The sequence below is a fragment of the Solanum verrucosum genome, unplaced genomic scaffold (genome assembly GCF_900185275.1).
Source record: "Solanum verrucosum unplaced genomic scaffold, falcon-dt-bn FXZP01000237.1, whole genome shotgun sequence".
Lineage (NCBI taxonomy): Eukaryota > Viridiplantae > Streptophyta > Magnoliopsida > Solanales > Solanaceae > Solanum > Solanum verrucosum.
The window spans coordinates 383,838-392,577 of record NW_026020069.1 but is presented as its reverse complement, the minus strand read 5'-3'; the positions used below and the strand labels follow the sequence as shown (position 1 = coordinate 392,577).

The 8,740-nt window shown below is 36.0% G+C and overlaps 1 pseudogene; it reads left to right on the top strand.

Moving 5' to 3' along the window:
• The first annotated feature begins 5,557 nt into the window (after positions 1–5,557).
• LOC125823819 (gibberellin 20 oxidase 1-A-like) lies at positions 5,558–6,146 on the top strand (annotated as a pseudogene).
• Positions 6,147–8,740: the final 2,594 nt, after the last annotated feature.

The window sequence follows — 8,740 nt, the reverse complement described above, 5'->3', positions numbered from 1 at the left end:
TTGTGAGTGAATTTCCAAAGGTCTTTCCAGACGATCTTCCCGGAGTACCTCCTAAGAGAGAAATAGAGTTCGGTATAGATCTTCTTCCCAATACTCGTCCTATATCTATTTCGCCATATAGGATGGCACCAGCAGAGTTAAAAGAGCTAAAAGAGCAGTTGAAAGATCTCCTAGAGAAAGGCTTTATTGGACCAAGTGTCTCACTTTGAGGAGCTTTGGTCTTATTTATGAGGAATACGGATTGTTCTGTTAGATTATGTATAGTCTACCGTCAGTTGAACAAGGTTACTATCAAGTATAAGTATCCTCTTCCGAGAAGTAAATATCTCTTCAATCAACATCAAGGTGCCACTTGTTTCTCCAAGATAGACCTCAGATCTGGCTACCACCAGTTAAGAGTAAGGGAATGTGATATTCCAAAGATAGCTTTCAGAACCCATTATGGTCATTATGAGTTTTTGGTTATGTCGTTCGGTTTAACCAATATACCATCAGCATTGATGGACCTTATGAATAGAGTATTCAAGCCTTATTTATATATTTTTGTTATCGTGTTCATTGATGACATTCTAATTTATTCAAGGAATGAGGAAGATCATGCTAGCCATCTCAGAATAGTTCTCCAAACTCTAAAGGATATAGAGTAATATACTAAGTTCTCTAAATGTGAGTTTTCGTTTGAGTCTCTAGCATTCTTAGGCCACATTATTTCAGGTGATGGAAATAGAGTTGATACCCAGAAAATAGAAGGAGTGCAGATTGGCGAATACCCACATCTCCAACTGATATTATGAGTTTATTGGGGTTGGCTGGACATTATAGAAGGTTCATATAGGGGTTCTCATCTATTTCCTCCCCTTTGACCAAGTTGACTAAGAAAAAAGTGAAGTTTCAATGGTCTGAAGCTTGTGATAAAAGCTTTCAGGAATTGAAAATTAGGTTGACTACTGCCCCAGTATTGACCTTACTAGAGAGTACGCAAGGCTTTGATATATATTGTGATGTGTCCAGAGTTTGTTAAGGTTGTGTGTAATGCAGAATGGTAAAATTATAGCTTATGCCTCCAAAGAACTGAATGTTCACGAGAAGAATTATCCAACCCACGATCTATTATTGGTTGTCATATTATTTTCTTTAAAATTTGGCGCCATTATCTTTATGGTGTTCATGTTGATCTGTTCACTGATCACAAAAGTCTTCGGTATGTTTTTAGTTAGAAAGAGCTAAATCTTCGACATATGAGGTTATTAGAGTTACTCAAGGATTATGACATGAGTATTTTATACCACCCATATAAGACTAATGTTGTTGTTGATGCCTTGAGCAGGTTGTCTATGTGTAGTGCCGCCCATGTTGAGGAAGAAAGACAGAGTCAGCCAAAGATGTGCACCGGCTTGCCGGGTTAGGAGTTCGACCAATGGATTCCATAGAAGGAGAACTGGTGGTGATAAATGGGCCTGAATCATCATTAGTGTCTGAAGTTAAAGAGAAACAAGACCAACATTCTATTTTTCTTGAATTGAGGGCAAATGTTCATAAGCAAAATGTGATTGCTTTTGAACAAGGAGGAGATGGGGTATCGAGGTATCAAGGTAGGTTGTGTGTACCAAGGGTTGATGAACTCCAAGAGAGGATTATGGAGGAAGCTCATATCTCCAGATATTCCATTCATCTGAGTTCCACAAATATGTATCGTGATTTGAGAGAAGTATATTGGTGGAATAGTATGAATAAGGATATTGCTGAGGTCGTTGCTAAATGCCCGAATTGTCAACAAGTTAAAGTAGAGCATCAAAGGCCTAGTGGTATGACTCAGAATATAGATATTTCGTAGTAGAAGTGGGAGATAATCACTTTATTACTGGTTTGTCACGGTCTCGCAAGCAACATGATTCCATTTGGGTGATTGTTGATCGAATGACAAAATCAACCTACTTTTTGCCAGTAAAGTCTACTCATTTAGCGAAAGATTATGCCAGGTTATATATTCAAGAGGTAGTAAGACTTCATGGAGTTCAAGTTTCCATTATTTCAAATAGAGGTGCACAATTTACTGCACAATTTTGAAAGTCATTCCAGAAAGGTTTGGGTTCAAAAGTGAACTTGAGTACTATTTTTCATCCTCAGACATATGGTCAAGCAAAGTTCACTATTCAGACCTTAGAAGATATGTTGAGGGCGTGAGTGATTTATTTCAAGAGTAATTGGGATGATCACCTACCCCTCATTGAGTTTGCGTGTAACAATAGTTATCACTCTAGAATCCACATGGCTCCTTATGAAGCTCTTTATGGGAGGTGATGCAGATCTCCAATTGGACGGTTTAAGGTTGGTGAAGCTAGGTTGATAGGACCAGACTTAGTTCATCAAGTTATGGAGAAGGTGAAAGTTATTCAAGAGAGGTTGAAAATAGCGCAGAGTCATCAGAAATCCTACACTAATGTTAGGAGAAGGGAGTTAGAGTTTGAAGTAGATGATTGGGTATACTTGAAAATTTCAACCATGAAGTGTGCTATGATATTTGGTAAGAAGGGAAAGCTTAGCCCCCGGTATATTGGCCCTTATAGAATATCCAAAAGGATTGGTAATGTAGTTTATGAGTTGGAGCTACCACAAAAGTTAGCAACGGTCCATCTAGTATTTCATATTTCCATGTTGAAGAAGTGCATGGGAGATTCTTCACTTATCATACCTACTGAAGATATTGGTATCAAGGATAGCTTATCTATGAGGAGATTATTATTCAAATATTAGACTGCAAGGTTCGCAAGTTGAGAACCAAGGAATTAGCATCAGTCAAAGTTCTTCGGAGAAATCAGTTTGTTGAGGAAGCTACTTGGGAAGTTGAGGAGGACATGAAGAAGAGATATCCACATCTTTTTAAGCCCAGAGAAATTCCAGATCAAGGTACTAATTCTCTTTTAATACTCTTTTATTGATACACTGCATGTGTTAGATTTGCTTGTTGGGTGTTTGAGCTTAATGTTAGATGTTACGCCCTAAGCATGTATGAGTAATCTCATTCGAGGATGAATGTTCCTGAGGGGGAGATATTGTAACACCTCGCTATTCGAAGGAACTAGAAAGAACTAGAATTTGAAAGAAACCATATTTGGAAATAATCTAATTTGGAAAGTTTGATAAGTTGATCTAAGTTTGAGTTTTGGGTCATCTTCAAACGAGTATGACTCCTAACACAGGATGAGTTATGTGGGTTACAAGATACCGTAGGAAATATCTTTGAAGTATCTTTTCAAAGCCACCGAGTTTGCTCATTTTCGAGTTCATATGAGTGAGATATGCCCATTGGAAGTCAGGCTGTCTAGATAAGGAAAGTCAATCGGATTTTAGAAGGGTATTATGGTCTTTTCAATACCCAATTAATTAAATTCGTTTTTGGTAATTAATTTGGGGTCTACATTGAATCATTTCAGTTTACGCTTCATAAAATTAAGTTAGGGTTTTGAGAGAGGAGAAAAGAAGAGGAGAAGAAGCAAGGATTCATCGCGTTCTTGAAGTTAAGCTTACGGATATAACCAATATACCATCATCTATGAGTTAGATCACATAGCGTTGGGGTCATTCACCCACAGGCCAATCATTATTTGATTCCGTGAAATTTTATTCTTGAAAGTATAGAAATTGAGTTCTTGATGGATTTTGTCGAAGTTACTATAGGGTTCTTGATTGTTGATGTTGTTGAGAAGTTCTTGAGTTAAATTCATGAAATTTGATATTGTTTTGAATGGATTCTCATTACCTCAGTTGTGTATGCGAATTCTAAGCGTTTGGAGAAGAAACCAATTGAATCCAGAGGTAGAGTTTAAAAATGAGAAAGAAACTTCGTAAAAAACCTGGTGAAGGGGACTGGGACGCCGTGCCACTCAGAGTGCCACAAATAAACTTATGTAGTTTGGGCTCTGAGGCGCCGCGCCACTCAAAGCGCCCCAACCTAGTTTCTGAAGTTTGCCCTCTGATGCCTGGCGCCATTCAGATCGCTAGGGTCGCCAGGTCTCCTACCCTTTCCCACTTCTCTCTGTTTGAGTTCCCTTGAATCGTACATTTGTTTCCTAGTTTATTTCTACACTAGAAGGTACGTATAAACATCATCATATCATCATGAGATCATGACCCTTGAATCCATAAATCAAATTTAAGGTAGAGCTAAGAGTCAAGTCAAGAGAGTTCTTAGAATCTTTTCAAAGTCTATTACATTCATTTTAAACTTTTTTTTAAAAGACATAAGCATTGAGTTGAGAAAGAGTATAGCCGAGTTCATTTCTTTAAAAATGATGTATGTGGACTAAGTACTCCCAAAGAGTAAATGTTTTCACATTTAAGATGAGAGGAAACACTAATTTCCAAATGAGTTTTCATGAGTAGTTTTTAGTTCCATCTATTTTAAAGGATAAGATTTTTGAGTAATAACCTTAAATCACACAGAAAGTGTTATGTTTATAAACATATGAGCTACGTATTTTGAGTATTATTGAGCATTGATATGGGGACGAATCCATAATAACTCAAGTCCCCATAAACCATGTAGCCAACGTGGGTAGAAAGGGTCAGAATTTTTAGATGATTCCTTAATGCTTTTTTGCATAGACTAGTGGATCCACTTAGTTGAGGCGTTCTATATCCCGACAAGTTGTAGGACAGTTCTGGCAGCGTGGGTGAGACATTGTATCATCACATTGCTCATAGTGATGGTTGTTGGTTAGAGAAACTTCCATGGAAATATGTTACTTTATTATATATGTATATTGACTTGTTACGTACTGTTTTAAATGATTTATATTAAATCCACCTTTACTGTTGTTTAATTCTGCATTTGAGTTGAGTATTGAAGAGTTGAGTACAGTCGAGGTAAGTGTTCTTTAAAAATTTAGTTCAAGCTTATGTCGTGTTTAGTTTTCCCCTCGCATGCTTGTACATTCAATGTACTAATTCCACTTGGCCTGCATTATTTTATGATGCATATACAGGTAACCAGAATCACCATCTAGCGCCTCGTCAATCCAGTTGAGCACTCAGAGTTTGTTGGTGAGCCTACTTGCTTTTCGGAGGATCCCTTTTTGCATTGTTTTTAGTATTTTAGTTTTTAGGATGATCGGGGGTCTTGTCCCGACGTTCCTCATTTCTTTAGAGGCTTCATAGATGGAAAGCTATAATTCGTTAGTCTTTCCATTCTCAATTGTTTATGTTAAAACTTGAGTTGCCATTTTGGCCAGATGAATATTTATTTCAAGGCATTCTAAGTTATTGCATGAGTATCTTTTGAGACTGTTTATTATTGAATAAGTCTTCCGCTATGAGTTAAGTCAGGCCAAGGATTCGCTTTGGGCCAACAAAGGTTCTCGAGTGTCAGTCCCGCCCAGGGTGTAGTCTCGGGGCGTGACATAATCCTTCATTTTGGCTCTTCACAATGAACTACTTCTAAGCATACTTAAGCCCTATATAATCCTTCATTTTGGCTCCTCACAATGAACTACTTCTACATCCTTTTTCCCATTTTGACATATTGCACAAGAAAGAAAAAACCAAACCCTTGCTTGCAATGGCCACTTATAGTATAATCACAAATGAAACATAACCTATGCTTGGTGAGGAAAAACAATTGAATTTTCATGTATCCCATGTGAAAAATGATTCCAACATTCTCATACAATATATATGTTCGGATGGCGAGAAGCCTTGTGTTGTAGCACAAGAACTTCATGTTCCCCTTATTGACTCAAGGGGTTTCTTTTCTGCTGACCTTGTTGCCGCCCAACAAGCATCTAGGCTTGTTGGTGAAGCGTGTAGGAGTCATGATTTCTTTCTTGTAGTGAACCACAAAGTTGATTCTAATCTCATCTCTAATGCTCATCGTTACATGGACATGTTCTTTGGCATACCTCTTTGTGAAAAGAAAAAAGCTCAAAGGAAAATTGGTGAACATTGTGGTTATGCCAGCAGCTTTACTGGAAGGTTTTCTTCAAAACTTCCTTGGAAAGAGACACTCTTTACGATACTCTGCTCAAGAAGGCTCATCTCACATAGTTGAGGAGTATTTCCAAAGAACATTGGGTGAAAGTTTTAAAAATCTCGGGCAAGGACAATCGAATATCTTTCCTAGCAAACTCGGCACGAAATCAGCCATGTGAAACCCATAACCTAGCAGCCTAAATGATCACGTCGTCATCTCCTTTTTCCCCCTTTTCGTGCAGTCGCAGGCCTGCTCAACAGTCCCATCCTTTTTCTTGAAAAGGAGTAAAGGAATTCAAATTTGAACTCCCCTCTCCCAATCGACCTTAGTTTTTCGGTCTATATAAAGCTTTCATCCTCACTGTTTTAAGGCAACAGCTCACCTCTTAAGAAGAGGATTTTGGACATAAAATAATAAAAACAACAAATCCTAAAGGAGGGAAAGATACAAAAAAAAAACTCTCACAGTCCTTGGTTTATCGGCAACCTGAGGTTTGTCTTTTTTTTTTGTGTGTTTTGCAGAACCGAATTCGTATTGGTGTAAAAGCTTCACGGTCAAGGTCATTTTCCTAGTCTCTCTACCAGGAAAATGGTAATTTCTCCCCCATTTAGTTTCTCTCTGTTATGCTCGTCTTCAATCTAAGCATTATAATTTAGTTTATCATAGTTTCTATTTCAGTATGTTTGAGTATAAATGAGAATAAGATTATGCGTCTTGTTTTGATCAATACAATTCTATAATTAAATTGTTGGTCGTATTGTACTCGATTTGTTGCCTGCGGATTATAGTTCAGTTTTGAGTTTTCGATTAGACCTTATTTGTCATCTTTTCTTGTTCGATTCTTGCTTGAGGTTGAGCAGTAGTGTTTGTTCTTATTTATTGTTAGTTTCAGCATATTAGTATGATTTGAATCCGTTCCTCTCAAACTTAAGGTCGTATTGAAGTTGTGGACAACGGTTCATCGTTTACGGGTCATCTGTTAGTTTGAGATGATGTATTCTGTTGTGTTTCTTGTCCTTGGCATGAGTTGAAAACTGTGTTTTATTTAGTGGTTTGATTATTTAAAATAGGTTTTTCAGGGCATATTGTTGCTACCTCGAATTAGACCTCGTTTCTCTGTTTAGATGCAGCGTGATCATTATTTTAACTACTTAGTAGAAAAGTTTGAATTTGAACCAAGTTCTATGAGATATGATGTAGTTTACTCTCTTCTTTTTCAAATGCCTTGATCATGTACCGTACTGTATCATTGTCATTATGTACCTGATCTTGTGTTTATTTTGTTAAAATTTTGAAGTTTTGTCAAGCTTTGTGAAGTTCTAAGCATGAAATGGGTTAACAAACTGACTAATCCAAGTTTTGTTGCTCCTCTTTTCTTTGTTCGAGTTTATTTTATCTCTAGCATGGTTAGTGTCATGTTTTGTTGTTTCTCATCTTAAATCTTCCTACTTGAATCCTTGTCGAATTCATTTTGCCATTGTTTTGCTCTCTTTTCAAAATCAAGTCATTCATTTTATTTGCTACTAGCTGGCATCATTTTCATTTAGGCGTAGGATTTCAAAATTAACTAACATGATATGATTGAAGAAGTTGGGCATTTAAAAGATCCATATGAAATGATTTTTGTTCTTTACATTACTATTAAAATCTCTCTTTTGGAGTATTCTTGATCGCTGGTAGATTTTCTTTGCATTAGTTTTAAAATATTTGCTTAGTTCATTTCTAAGAGGGCATGCCTTCCTCAAATGACTTCTTTTGCACTTGTTGTTGAAAGATGTGTACTCCATGATTAGCCATTAAGTTAATTTGGTTTCCTGTTGCTTTTACTTCATTTTCATGTAGTTAATTTATTTATTTTTTAGTCAAGAAAGCTTCCTTAATTAGTTAGCATTTTTTTAGTTGCCACAATTATCTCTCTTTTTGGATACATGATCACAACCCTTTTTTTCTAGAAGTGTATTAGTTTGTAACTATGCTCTTATCTCTTAAAGTAATTTGTGTGTTTATCTCTGTCATGAGTAAATCCTTTGATCATATGTTTGTTGGAAGCTTTACCCTTTCTTGTTTTTTTCCTAATTCTTTTCTTTTTCTTTGTGTGCATGTAAATTCCATCTGAGTCCATTGTGGACTCCCTCCCTCCTTGCATATCTAGTTGGGCCATGGAGGCCCAATTTCCCGTCTTTTATCGAGTCAAGCCTTGACTATCGTTGGGAAGTTGAAAGCTAGAATACATGAATTGCAAGCTAGTATACAGAAATTCCAAGGGGAAAATGGGTCAAAAGCCCACGGAGTGAAGCTCAAAGGAGCTATTTGGCAACAGGTGAACTCTAAGTCTAAAATGCCATAATTGGTAGATGATGGCTATTTGCCCAAGCGTTTTATCACTTTATTTTAATATTGTTTCTCGTCTATTTTCTTGTGAAATATATTATTTTGACTTAACTTAACTTTAATAACTTAATTAAATTCTCCAAATGATTAACTATATTCTATATGTTAGTTTATTTTTATTAAATTTCAATTTTAATCAACTCTTAATACTTTTAATGAAATCTTTAGTAAAAAAAATTTATTTTATTTTTCAAATGGTTCAAATTATTATTTCTAAAAATGATTCAAATAAATTCTAATTTAAGTCTAATAACTTTTTATTTAATTCAAATATTTCAGTTAAGGTCCCCTTTTCTTAAAAATAAAAAAATTATTCTTTGCTTAACTATTTTTTTAGTTAGTATTGTAAATCATTTTTATAATCATTTATCTAAACAATAG